The 13,727-nt window shown below is 47.6% G+C and overlaps 1 protein-coding gene and 1 non-coding gene across 2 annotated transcripts in view; both read left to right on the top strand.

Moving 5' to 3' along the window:
* The window catches only part of LOC119443058 (follicle-stimulating hormone receptor-like), a 275,428-nt gene that overhangs the window by 102,399 nt on the left and 159,302 nt on the right, over positions 1-13,727 (top strand).
* Positions 5,277-5,348, top strand: Trnat-ugu (transfer RNA threonine (anticodon UGU)). The gene has a single exon. It is a non-coding gene; the product is annotated as a tRNA-Thr (tRNA).

Here is a 13,727-nt window from a genome sequence, read left to right on the forward strand (position 1 = left end):
CGAGAAAGCCAGAATAACGGCGAGCGGGCGGAACGCGGTGGCGAGTCCGGGGAGGGCAAGAAGGCGGCAGCGGCGAACGCCGCGTATAAGAAGCTGGGGCAGAAGATCGCGGAGCGCTCAGTTGCGTCGCACCTCCCACGATTACCGGCGAACGACTACAAAATAATCCTTCGGCCGAAGAACGGGCTGGCGCTCGCAAAAGTTCCAACTACCAGGCTGAGTGCTGCGGTGCGCATGGCAGCGCAAATTCCGTGGGTTAAGGGGCAAGAAAAGGACGTGATGATTGTCAACGACAAGCAAGGCACTCTGATTTTCAGCACCCCAGACATGGACACTGTTTGGAAGGTGACCAAGATTAAGTCTATCAAGATCGAAAACAAGGACTACGAAGTCACGGCGTACCTCGCGCCGCACGAAGACAACGGGCGGGGTGTGGTGCACGGAATCGACCCGAGATTGACAATAGAGGAACTGACAGAGGCCTTCGGTAACCCGAGGAACCCACCGATACTTGGCGTTAGGAAGATTGGATACTCCAGCTCGGCAATCGTCACCTTCAAAAACGAGACAGTGCCGAGGTGGATGTACTGTTATGGCGTACCTCTGAAGTGTGTGCTCTACAAGAAACGCTACGAGGTGTGCTACCAATGTGGCGAGCTAGGACACAGATCGGACGTATGTGTCAGCGAACAAGTTCAATGTCGGGGATGCGGAATGACGTCTCCACCTGAGGATCACGCATGTGAGCCCAAGTGTAAGTTGTGCGGCAAAGGACATTTCACAGCGGACCGGAAATGCAAGGAAGCTTTCAGGACCCCTTACACGATAAAGAAGAGGCAATGGGAGGCTAAGCTGCGCTTGGAGGAGGAAGAGCGTAAGGCGAAGGAGGCCGAAGTAGGAAGGAGCAGATGGGAAAACAATCAAGGGAGATCCAGGAGTCCGTCAAGACAGCGGAGCATGTCGAGAGGGAGGTCGGATTCCTTCCCACGACTGCCGCAACGGCAGGAAGGGGAGAAGCAACAGAATGCGGGGACCTCCGGCGGCGCTGTCGTCAACAATCCATTGAGAGCCCCGTCGCCGAACAGAAAGGTGGGTTGGGCCGGCAAGGCCTCCCAGGATAAACGCGATGAGGAAATGTTTCAGATTAAGGAAGAGAATCGCATGCTTAAAGAACAGCTAGCGGCGATGAGTAGGCAAATTGAGGAGCTTAAAATAGCTCTTAAACCTAATACAGCACCGGTTAAACAACCGCAAGTGTCTCAAAAGCCAAATGTAGAAGGATCAGAGGAACAGATGGCGGCTCCGCCCCCTGCTAAGAAGAGGGCGAAGGAAATGGAGAAGCCCATAATAGATAAGGACATAGAGACAGTGATAGACATTAAAATAGCGAAACTGGAGGAAACATTTGAGACCAAATCTAGTCAGGACGATGAATGGCGCAAGGCCTTCGAGGAACGCATGTTGGGGATGTTCCAAAATCTGACACAGCAGTTGCATCAGCGAGATAACAATCTCACAGAGCGACTGCATCAGAGGGATAATAAACTCACTGAAGAACTTAAGGCAGAATTTGCGAAGAGGGATCGGGCATATGAAGAGCTCACCCAGCAAGTATTAGGAAGTCAGATGAATCAGCTAGTTGGGAGTCATGGCTCATAGATCCAATAAAAACACCGTTTGGCAATGGAACTGTAGAGGCTTCACGCGCAAGCGTGCGGTCCTACAGGAATTCCTGAGGAACGGGGATCGACCGGAGCTAATAGCACTACAGGAATGCGGCAGAAAGGCAAAATTGTCGGGGTACAAATCCTATGTAGGCGAGGGCGAAAACACGCAGGTGGCCACCGTAGTCAGACGAAACGTCACGGCGGTGCAGCATGACACTGGGAGTGCACAAATCGACCACGTTCTCGTAGAACTGATACCGCGAAGAAAGAGAGACAGTAGCTTGTTTGTATTAAATGTCTACAGCTCTCCCAGACAAAGAAAATGCGACTTCGGGGATCTCTTCGCGACGAAGCGACGTATGATTAAGAACAACTCGCTGTTGATTGTGGGGGACTTTAATGCTCACCACACGGCATGGGGATATAAGCAGACTGCGATCAAGGGCAGGAAATTGTGGGACGACATACAAACTCATAATCTGGATTTAATAACCGACCCGATGCAGCCTACGAGGAAGGGAACTAGTGTCGCGTGTGACACGACACCCGACCTCACTTTGACGGGGAGCGGCACTAGAGCCACGTGGTGCAATACAAAGGAGGACTTGGGCAGCGATCACAAAATCATAGAAGTGGTGGTAGAGGGAGGCCCGGCAACCCCCCGGAAACGGAGGGTAGAGGCCGTAAATTGGGACTTTTTCAGGGCACTCAGGGACGACCCGTCTCCCATCTCTGATATTGCGGAGTGGAGCGATGGCGTAGTGCGCACTGTGAAAGAAGCCACCGAAGCGGTGGAAATTGAGGGGGACAACAAAGCGCTAGACAGGAGATTAGTTAACCTCTGGAGGAAAAAGAAAAGGCTTGAGGACCGACTTCGACAGAAGAGATGGGCTCGAAATATCAGGAAACAGATAGCGGCTTTAAACAAGGAAATTGAAGAGCACGCAATCACGCTCACGAAGCAAAATTGGGGGAACGTCTGCGATCAGATGGAGAGGAATATGAGTACCGCGGGAACGTGGCGACTTCTTCGTCACCTCTTAGATCCGGATAGCACAAAGTCAGCGTCCACACAACAGCTGGAAAGAATGGCGCATCAATTTGATGGCACTAAGAAAGAACTCTTAGAAGAAGTTAGGAATAGGTACATCAATCCCGCCGGACTTGAACCCCTCCCGGCCTACGGAGGAGGAGAGAATTCGGAATTAGACGCCCCGATCTCCCTGGCTGAGGTCAGAGCAGAGATTAATCAGCTAAGGACTAAGGCAGCGGCAGGGCTGGACAGAGTGAGCAACAAAATGCTCTGTAACTTAGACGACAGCTCAATCGCCAACCTCGCAACGTACATGCAGGAGTGCTGGGAGAAGGGGACGATACCGCAGGAGTGGAAACTCGCCGACCTCATTTTCATTCCCAAGCCGGGTAAAAAACTGGGCTTCGAGAACCTCAGGCCTATATCGCTCACCTCCTGCGTGGGTAAGCTTATGGAGCACGTCGTTCAGACGCGGCTCAATAGGTACATGGAGGAAAATGGACTGTATCCGGACACCATGATCGGTTTTCGACCAAAGCTGTCGGCATGCGACGTGATGCTGCAGCTCAAGGATGAAATTATAGACAAGCAAACGCGAGACACGAAAGTGATCGTGGGGTTAGATGTGGCAAAGGCATTTGACAACGTGAGGCACGTGTCTATCTTGGAGAATTTGAACTCACTCAATGTCGGGGAGAAAGTGTACCATTACATCAAGGACTTTCTTACCAACAGGAAAGCCACTCTCAAGATAGGGGAAGAATCTATAGAGAACATTGAACTGGGTAACGTGGGGACGCCGCAGGGCTCGGTTTTATCACCTACCCTCTTCAACATTGCGATGTTGAGACTCCCCGAACAGTTGGGGGAAATTGAGAATCTAAACCACACCATATATGCGGATGACTTAACATTATGGATGAACAAGGGCGGTGATGGGCAAATAGAAAGTTCCCTGCAAATTGCAATTGACATCATCGAGGAGTACCTGAAACCCAAAGGACTTAGATGTTCGGCCGAAAAGTCGGAAGTACTGTTCCTAATGCCCCCCGGAAAACGACGGCTTCACCAAAAGCGCGAGGCTGGCATCCACCTGTACGTCAACGGTGCAGAGATCCCCGCGGTCGACAGTATCCGCGTCCTCGGGCTGAGGATTCAGGCAAACCGGAAGAACTATGAAACGCTTGCTAGGTTAGAAGCCAGTTCAAATCAGACGTGTCGTCTCATCAGACGAATAGCGAACAGGCACGCTGGGATGAAGGAGGCGAATCTCCTGAGGCTAGCGCAAGCCTTCGTAATCAGTAGGATAGTGTACGTGGCACCCTACCTCAAGCTCAGTGGAGCAGAACGGAACAAACTCGAAATCATTATTAGGAAAAGTGTCAAGGTCGCGCTCGGACTCCCCCAGAACACGTCCACCGACAAACTGATGAGGCTAGGGGTATCGAACACTCTCGAGGAACTGATTGAGGCTGCCCTTACCGCGCAGCATCAAAGGCTACTTGGATCTAAAACGGGGAGGAAAATTTTAGAGAAATTGGGCTACGAGCCCAAACATGAGCAAGTGCGCTCAAGAGACATCCCCAGACAGATCAGGGACAAGATAAAAATACCTCCGCTACCCAGAAACATGAACCCTGCCTTTCACGACGGCAGACGTAAAGACAGGGCAGAGGCATTACAAACTAGGTATACTGGTAGACAGGACGTCCTATATACGGACGCTGCAGAATATGACAGCAAAGCGGCATATGCGGCCGTGGCGGTTAGAGAAGATGGAACACCAATGGCGTGCTGCACAGTCAGTGGCGTCGAGACGGTTGAAGCTGAGGAAGTGGCTATAGCCTTGGCCGTCAGCCAAAGGGGGGCAAAGGTGGTCATCAGCGACTCCAAAAACGCCGTGAGAAATTACGAATCGGGGAGGGTGACGGAGACTGCCATCCGTATATTAAACAGGGACGGGGGACCCAGACAGCTTGTTCTGCTCGTTTGGGCACCAGCTCACCAGGGACTTAGAGGGAACGAGGAGGCTCATTCGGTCGCCCGAGGTCTCACTTACCGGTCGACCCCCGGAACCTCCCAAGTCACCGAAACTATAAACAGAAGAGAGGATATGCGCGCATACCAGGAAATCACAGTATACTACAGACTAAATCGACAAATTTACCCGGCAGCGGACAGAACACTCAGTAAGAAAGATGAGGTTATGTGGAGGAAATTACAGACGGGGGTTTTTCCAAACCCCGTACTCTACAGCAAGTGGCATCCAAGAGTATTCGATTCAAAGTGCAAATTCTGTGATGAGGCAGCAAATGTGGTTCACATGGTGTGGACATGTCCGTATAAGCATAATAGCTCGCGCACTCTAGAATCCTGGGAGGCTTTGCTCCGCAGCCCAGACCCCAACGTCCAGCAGGACATCATCGGTCAAGCCCTTGCTGCTGCTGTGTCTCAAGGTATTCCGGCCGACGGCTAGGGGCGACGGTGGAGAAGGATTTCTCTCCCGACGTTGACTGGTGTTTTTTAATAAAGTTGTTCCTCCTCCTCCTCCCCCAGAAAGTGGATGGGAAAACGGCTCCGCGGTTGCTCAATGGTGAGAGCATCGCACGTGTAATGCGAAGACGTGGGTTCGTTCCCCACCTGCGGACAGTTGTTTTTTCATCCGTTTTCATTTCCATTAATTTATCACACTTCTTTAATTCAATCAGTAAGTAGAAGTAATTTCGCCTATGTTGTCCTTGGTATGGTTGTCCTTCTTATGATATGATTAATAAAAATCGGGCAACTCGGTTCCCTTTCTTCTCGTTCATATATATATATATATATATATATATATATATATATATATATATATATACCGTAGTGTATGCATATGGATTATGTACGAGCACAAACTACGCATATATATATATATGCGTGCGTGCCGGCTGGTGAACCAGCCTTTGTCAAAGGTTACTTTGTCAGAATACAATAGTCTTCGGTGTAATTAGTGCCTCATTCGCGCAACAAGTGGGTGTAAAGGCGGTGTATCAATCCCCGTACCTCTCGTTGCTAGGTATTACCGAGGCAATAATAACTTCCTTAAGGATAACTTATTCCACCACAAACAGCATGGTTATTATAGAGGACTATCTGCCGTAATTATTATTATTACTATTATTTGGTTTGTACACATATACACACACGGACACGAAGGAAATAGGGAGGGAGCAAGCTGACAACTGCCACGGAGAGGGGCACAACGCTTGCCTACTCTTTCAGGAGGAGGGAATAGAGGAAATGAAAATAAAAGGAAAGAAAGAAAAGAGGAAATAAAGAAATGACGGAGACACAGACAGAACAAAACAAAAACACAAATGTCTATAAACGGGAAGCCATGGCAATATCATTGAGAAATGTTAGCAGGGCTCGATGGGCCTGGTCACGTCGAGCAGCGCACCCCCTTAGAAACAAGGAATCGTTAAGGGTCGCACATTGTAGTTCAATAAGTCTATATTCCTTAATTAGCAATGCGCGCTGCGCAACAAATGCGGGACGCTCTAAATCGAGATGTTCAAGTGTCTCACAAGAGCCACAAAACGTGCACGACGGGTTGTCCACACGTTCGTGCCAGTATAGGCGTTCGCACACCAACACAGATCCAACCCTTCACTTATATAACAGTGCTCTAGCACGACGGGGCAAGCCTCAACCAAGAACATGGGGAAGGGAACGATCCGTCTGCAACATGCCGGTCTGGGTGCTGCTTTAGGAGGTGTCGGCGTGTCAGAAGACGAGCGTTTTACTTCATACAGGAAATGTCAGGGCAGTCACATTCGTGGTGGGCACAACTTGAAGTGAGGCCATCAGCCTCTTCATTTCCAGCGATGCCCACGTGCGAGGGTATCCACTGGGCAATGAGGGACACTCCACGCGAAGTAATTTTGGTGGCAGATTCTTGGATACTGCATAAAATTGGGCTATCGGCATCTTGTCTCAGTCTGCTGAGGGCAGCACGGGAGTCTGTAAGAATGACGACCTTCAATGCCTTTAATTCTTCGTCTATGTACTTCAGAGCAACATGAATCACTGCCAGTTCTGCAGTTGTTGATGAGGTTGGATCACGGTTTAAGACATATACTTCAGGTGTTGACACTCCGCCGAACGGCGCGGATAGATCATGTTCGCTGTAGCCACGCCCCATCGGCTCCAGAGCTTTACCTCAACTTATGAAAATAACACATGACTTTGCAGCTGTAATTATTGCCGTTATCAAGCCACTGCAATATTTATAGATTTTGTGAGAGCATTTGACTGTGTTTACACTGCAAGCTAATTGATATCGATTTCTTGAAGTTCATTTTAAATTAGAGTGTTGGGTAGGTGCTTATCTTTCAGTTAGCAGTGGGCATGTTGCTGTAGAAAAGGGGTCTGATCAACTCAACGCCTACACAGGAGTACTATAAGAATCAGTTATAGGCCCTACATTATTTCTTATATATGTCGATATTTTTACTTTCATCGAGCCTGGCGATGAAATAAGAGTCTTCGTAAATCATACTGTGATTTATACAACGGTCCATGCAACTGGCGATCGGTTAAGCCTCAAGACGTTCTTGGGAAGTATTGCTCACTTATGTGAAACTTTGTGCACTTCCATTCATGACGTCATGCTATACCTTGCCCGACTGCCATAGAATCTGATGAGGATGCTCCTGAGTAAGCCGCGGTACTTTTGACTACACTGCTTTCGTCACGCTGGGCTTGCTAGTGAAAATCTCGGTCCAAATAGCATGACGTCATAAAGGAGAGAGCACAGACCTGCTATCTAGGAGGCGTTGGCCCGGCTCGCCATGCACCTGCAGCCACGTCACCCATAAAGGCCAATCAGACCACACTGTTGTTCTCAGCAAGCGGGCTCGTCGCGGCACCCCGCGGCAGCCGCGGCATCTACGCTACGCAGCAGACGCAGCTAGATGTAACTGTGCCTAACTGCAAGTATAGAGCGTATAGCCAGTATAGGGGAACGTTTGCTATGTGCACGACAGGGCTGGAGTATGCGCTCGCGCTCATGTGCTCCAGTCTGGCCTTGCGCTACTTGGTGCGGACCGGGTTTGTCCTGCATCAACTTGACCGATAGCAGTAGCGCACGCAGGATCTCTGCCAGGGGGCGGGTGTTGACAGTTCGCCAATACCATCTAAACAGCACTAATTTCAATTTCTTCACGGGAAATTGTCAAAAAAATGCGCTTTTTGCGAATGTGCAGACGATTGTGCGTCTTACATCTTAGTTGCAGCACTCAAATGCGCAAAGAAAGAAAAGGGGTTAAACAAAACGGTGGGTTAAATCGGCCTCAGGGGGGGGGGGGGGGGGTTACAACCCCCGAACCCCCCCCCCCCCTCCCGTCGATGCGCCTATGACCGATAGATAGTAGCCACTTCCAAATTGCGCATTTTTAAGCGCTATCATGGTTCAATACTAAGCGACGTCTGCCAAAGCGTCTAGCCAGGAGAGGCCAGGAGTGAGCGCGCGCTGGCAAGCGTACGTGTGGTCCGACCATTAAGTATCGCGTGGTACGAGGCTAGTTGAGTCTTCAAAATTAATAGAAACTAGCGACACTCGATGGCTGCGGCGCCAATACGCAGTGCATGTGGCCAAAGATTCATCACTACGTGGGCGTGCGCGGTCGAGTCTTAGCGAACGATAGTCGGCTTCTTCTGGTAGTAAAGAAATGTTATCAAAATTTGAAACGCAGATTTTTCGTTTCCTTCAGCCTGTTTATTAACTGTGTCAGTAAATGCACACAGTAGCAGTAGGAAGAAGCGCACTGATCCAAACACCCTTCTTGATTGACGTCTGCTACCGGCCAGTAGCAGATCTCTTTGGGAATCTGCCCGCTAGCTGCCGTCAAGGGGCAGCCGCCGGCATCCCCGAAATGGTTGAGGTGAAGGTCTCTGACGAAAAGAGTGTTTGCTAAAAAGGTGAATTCACGGTCCGCTTTTGAGCCCCACGCGTCGAAGACAAATGCATAATTTGGTGGCTGAGATGATAGTAGCAGTGTGTGCTACCCGCGGAATGTCTATTTTTACCACTGCCGTGAGGTTTTTCAGGGCTCCTTGAAGCTTACTTCCGCCTTTGTGAACAGGTATTACTTTTTCGAGGAGCCAGTCGTCTTTAGAGAAGCGTTTCGAGGAGCGTAGACGTCTGGAGTGAGCAGACAAAAATAGAATATCGGAAAGTAGTAACCGGCTCTGCGTGCTGTCTTAGAAACACATTAGATATACCGGGTGTTCAAAATTGAGCTTTATGGTTTTCTTAAAATTAGGCACTGGGAGGCACGTGAAGACCACCTGTGCAAATAAGTTATGTGACCAGGGGGAGACAAAGTGAGATGATCATTATCGCTGTCAGCAGCCGAATTAACTGATATTGAATAACTAACTTTTATTAACTGCAGTAAGTGTGTACTCGTACGTGTGTATTCGAAAGTTAGAGGCAGTCGTGTTTCTACACAGTTTCACTTGGAAGAATTCTTCTAGCATGTCTGTGCTCCGTGATATCCGACTGCAAGTTTTAATTGTCGTTCGCATGATTACGCATGCAAGAGAGTGAAAATCGGCGGAAAGCTCCTCCCCGATGGGACGCGGCTGTTGCGTGTGGCGTTTAGTCTGACTGCAGGACGGAGGCATAGGCAACAAATGTCGCAGTTTCGCCCGAAAGGCGAAGCATCAATTGCGATAGCAAATTAGTAGAGAGCTATTCGGAGTAGGGATAGTAGTTTTATCAGCTGCATAAACTTGGACACATTTGCACTAACTGAATTAACAAGCGTGGTGTAGGCGCGCACAAGCAAACATAAATAGATCACACCGAATGACCGCAGACAACGACTGTCAAAACGCTGGCAGCAAGCGCAGCCGCCGCAGCGGGCGAATTGTTCGCGCGGTCAATCCCTTCAACGGAAACTGAGCGGCGAATGCACCGCGCATACAAAGGTCAGAGTCGTGTGGAGATAAGAGACGGTGCGGGCGACCGCCAGCGCCGGGCAAAATGCAGAGGAGTTGTGCAGAGAAGTTGTTGGCAGAGGAGAAGCTGCTCCACCCTCCCTCCCGCGCTGCCTTCCGCTTTCTTGCTTTCGCGTGGGAGATTGAGTGGCCAGTTCCCCTTGCGCCCGGTTGCAAGATAAGCATTTGGTGAAGCAGCACAGCGTACCCACTTACTGCAGTAAACAAAAAGTTTATTATTAAATTTTAGTTAATTCGGCTGCTGACAGCGATAATTATGATGTCACATTGTGCCCCCCTGGCCACATAACTTATCTGCACAGGTGGTCTTCACGTGCCTCCCAGTGCCGAATTTTAAGAAAACCATAAAGCTTAATTTTGAACACCCTGTATTATAAGGACGTGGGCTTTTGTTTGTGTCAATCTGTAAAAGTAAATTTATATTCTGTTCTGACTACATCAGACATCCCGCACTGTTGTCTTAGTAAGCACGGATTTCGCGCATGCTTGTGCGTGTAAACATGACCGGAAATATTAATATAATGAATTAGCAAGAAACATTGAGTCTTCCACAACACTGCCACCTATTTCTGGTTTCCTAAGGCTGTTCTGGCTATGATAGATATCGCTAAAAATTTCGTGGTTTATTTTTTACAAAATTAAATAATTGTTTAGGAAAAAATTGTTTCTGCCTAGTCTAATACCAGTCATTAATTTTTCGCAAGTGGGCTAATAACTGAAGGCTTATTTTTGCCATTTCTTTACTTTACTTAGTTTTCCGCCCACTTTCATTTCCCTTTACCTTATTTCTACATTTCAGTTAAACAAAACAATTATATTCCTCTATTCTCTCTCAGGTATCATTGCTTGCTTCTATTTAAGGTCGGGACAATAAAAAAAATCGAGTCCCTCGGATCTGCTCAGTTTTCTCACTCATTACTTAGCTTGAGCGTTCTATAAACACGCTATCGTGCAAATTAAGATGACTCGTATGTCAAGAACCTTCAGATACGAGTGCGACTTGCAATCGGCAGAAATAGGGAGAGATTCGCTGTATACCACGACTTCGTAATACTCTACGCAGGGGTTACCAGCGGAAGGTATAATGCGGAGTATCTCTCGGCATGAGGTAATGCCACAGTTATACTGGTGGTCGCTGTCGGTTGAAGAAGCTAAAAGCACGAGTTCCCTCCCCCCCCCCCCCCCTTTTTTTTTCTCAATAGCCAAGTATTGTCTTCCTCCTTCCGGCCTGTATTGATCTTGGCACAAGTTTAAAGTAAATACCCATTTTATTCTGCAATACATTTATTTATTTCTATTTCTTCCCACTTCGATCTTTCTGCAGGCTCTTACGGGTAGTGGCTACTGATACAATGCAACGACCACAACATGAATTAGAAGAAAAGTATCCAAAAGAAAATACCTATTAGGCGCGAACAGATGCTTGCGACCACAAAGCCACTTCTGATGTGCACATCGTAGTCCCGTAGTAACATGACGGCAAAATCGTGGCCCATTACAGCTCTGCGATCCATGGTGCAAAATAATAACATCATAGTTCACGCTGCGATTGATAATTGACACAAATTGCCACAACTAACGCGAACGCATCAATATTATAGGAGCGTTAACGAAATTATTTGGCAAAGTTATCCACATCTCTATTCGCTTATTCGCTTATGGAATATATCGCAGCACATGATAAAGTGTAAAATACGTTTGTGATAATTCTTCGTTCTTGAATGCCTGTGCGGTGGCTTACGGCAGAATTCCTTCTTTGCCATGTTCAAGTAAAAAAAGAAAAAAAGAAAAAAAAAACACCGGCTTAGGCGATTGTGTCATTGACTTCCTATTACTTCAGTTTTTCTACCCGCGTTACACTACAATTTAATAACCGGTAACTAAATGGGACTCCTTTCTAAGCAACAATTAAGGATGACCTTCTGCCGTACTAATGTTAACTAACATGTACCAAATCGCCATATGAGTAAATGCTATTAGTGAAGCACCATGCTTGTTCTGTTCCTCAGCGTTACGCACAGTCGTCTAGATCACGCGATCACCGGTGACTAATTGAATTTTAGCAGCAAAATCAACCCATAAACTAATGCCATTAACATATATGAGAGCAAACAGGGGATCCTGAACAAATTATTGTGGAGCCTCCAATGAAACATTAAGATGGATAGAATAAACATCCCTCACTGATATATATTGCATCTGATAGATAAGATCTAACCCATTGGAACATCTTACGATCAATGTTTGTTGCTTTAAGATTCTGAATTAACTTGGAGTGTAGGACTCGGTAAGAAGCCTTTGTGAAATAAATAAATATTGTGTAGACCTAATGACAAGAATTAATTACCAAGGAGAAATCATCCGTTATTTGTAGCAGTTGCGTTACCGAGGACAACCCTTTACGGAAGCTGGATTGTGCACCGTAAAGCGAGCTGTATTCCTCTAAGTTATAGCTGCTTTATTAATCATGGGCTGCAATATTTTGCAGCAACAACTTGCCAAATATATCGACCGGTAAATGTCTACCAAAAGACTATTCCCGCCTTTATGAATTGGTATTACCTTTGCCAAATCAGTTCTGCGGAAATCTGCAAGGTGGAGGAAGGTTAATGGATGGAAAAATTGACATCCACCCGAATGTAGCATGCAGCTAAAAACGGAACCCACACGGATTTCTCAGAAAGAAAGCTTCGTAGTCGATGAAAAACTTGTTCTGGTCCAGGATTACCTTCGCACAGAGTTAATACATGGGAAAAGTACTCGTATCTAACGACAGAGTAGAGTAAACATTGCATGCCGAAATTGTAATAGCTGACAATATAAACTAGCAGTGAATAAATACTGCATATGTAGCGGCTGATAGACATGGTAATAGCTAACAGAATTCTAGCTTGAAGAAGGGTAGCTTTTCGTCAAACTATGCTTGGGCTCCTCTAAGCCAAATTTAAGTACGTTGGACGTTGAGTAAGACTAGTCCTCAAGTGCGGGAACTCAGTATTGTTTATGCTGCCAACAGAATCAGCGGATCTTCTGAGTAACTTGACTTTGCTTCCCGTACACCTTCACGCACCACAGACCGCTTAACGGCACCCAAACTGATGTCTGGCCCATGTAGTCCAGCGTTCAAGCTTCAAAGAAGGGCGCATTGTCTCGAATCAGGACAGCCTTGCCGTTTTGTTTCGCATTCATGAAATGAAACAGAAAGATGGTCTGGTCTCTGTTTTTCCTTCTTTCATCTTTTTCTTCTTTTCTTAATCTGTTTTCTTTTCTTTTCTTTCTTTCCAGTAAAGTTCGTGAGTGCACCCAATGCCCCCCGCGTCTTAGTGAACTTACTGTGCTCACTGCTTGTAGGTGTTTTGGGTGCTCGTCAAAGGGCATTTTTCTGGGACACTTGTGCTTGGGTTTCGACGACGGGGACAGAAAAGTAAACGTGAAATGAAAAAGGGCAGCGCTCTGCTGTCCGGCCACAGTGGGACCATGTAATGTTTTCGCCGTCGAGATGATGGGCCGCGGGCGTGACGGCACAGCGCGACGCAGCGCAGCCACCAGTGTCCACTGAAAGCTGAATCAGAGAGTGCGGACTCGACTCGGCTTCGCTGAGGGTTTTGTGTCCTGAAAGGCTATTATGCCTTCATCTTTCACTCTCGCTGCCCCCATTCGTCCCTAAGGTCCTTTGTGCGACTCGGAAGACGTCAAGGCAGGTTGAAAAAACACACAAGAGCAGTAATGGTGCATCCGTACGAGGACTTTTCAGCGAAAAGCGTCCACATATGGAGAAAGAGAAGCACTGGTTTGTGTCTCTTTTCTACTTGAGTGAAGTCTTAAGTGCAGACAGCGCAAGACTCTCACCAGCAGAAATATAATGTCCCCATTGCAGCTTGATTAGATTTAGATGCCGCGACACTGGCATAAAACGGCTTTTCTCTGTACTTCTCAATTAAAACTCCAAGGCCAGCGATAGTGAGCATGCAGTGGGTTAAAGTTGCAGTTTTTCTCAGCGTGGGATATTCAGTTGGATTGAT

Source organism: Dermacentor silvarum, chromosome 1 (assembly GCF_013339745.2).
Source record: "Dermacentor silvarum isolate Dsil-2018 chromosome 1, BIME_Dsil_1.4, whole genome shotgun sequence".
Lineage (NCBI taxonomy): Eukaryota > Metazoa > Arthropoda > Arachnida > Ixodida > Ixodidae > Dermacentor > Dermacentor silvarum.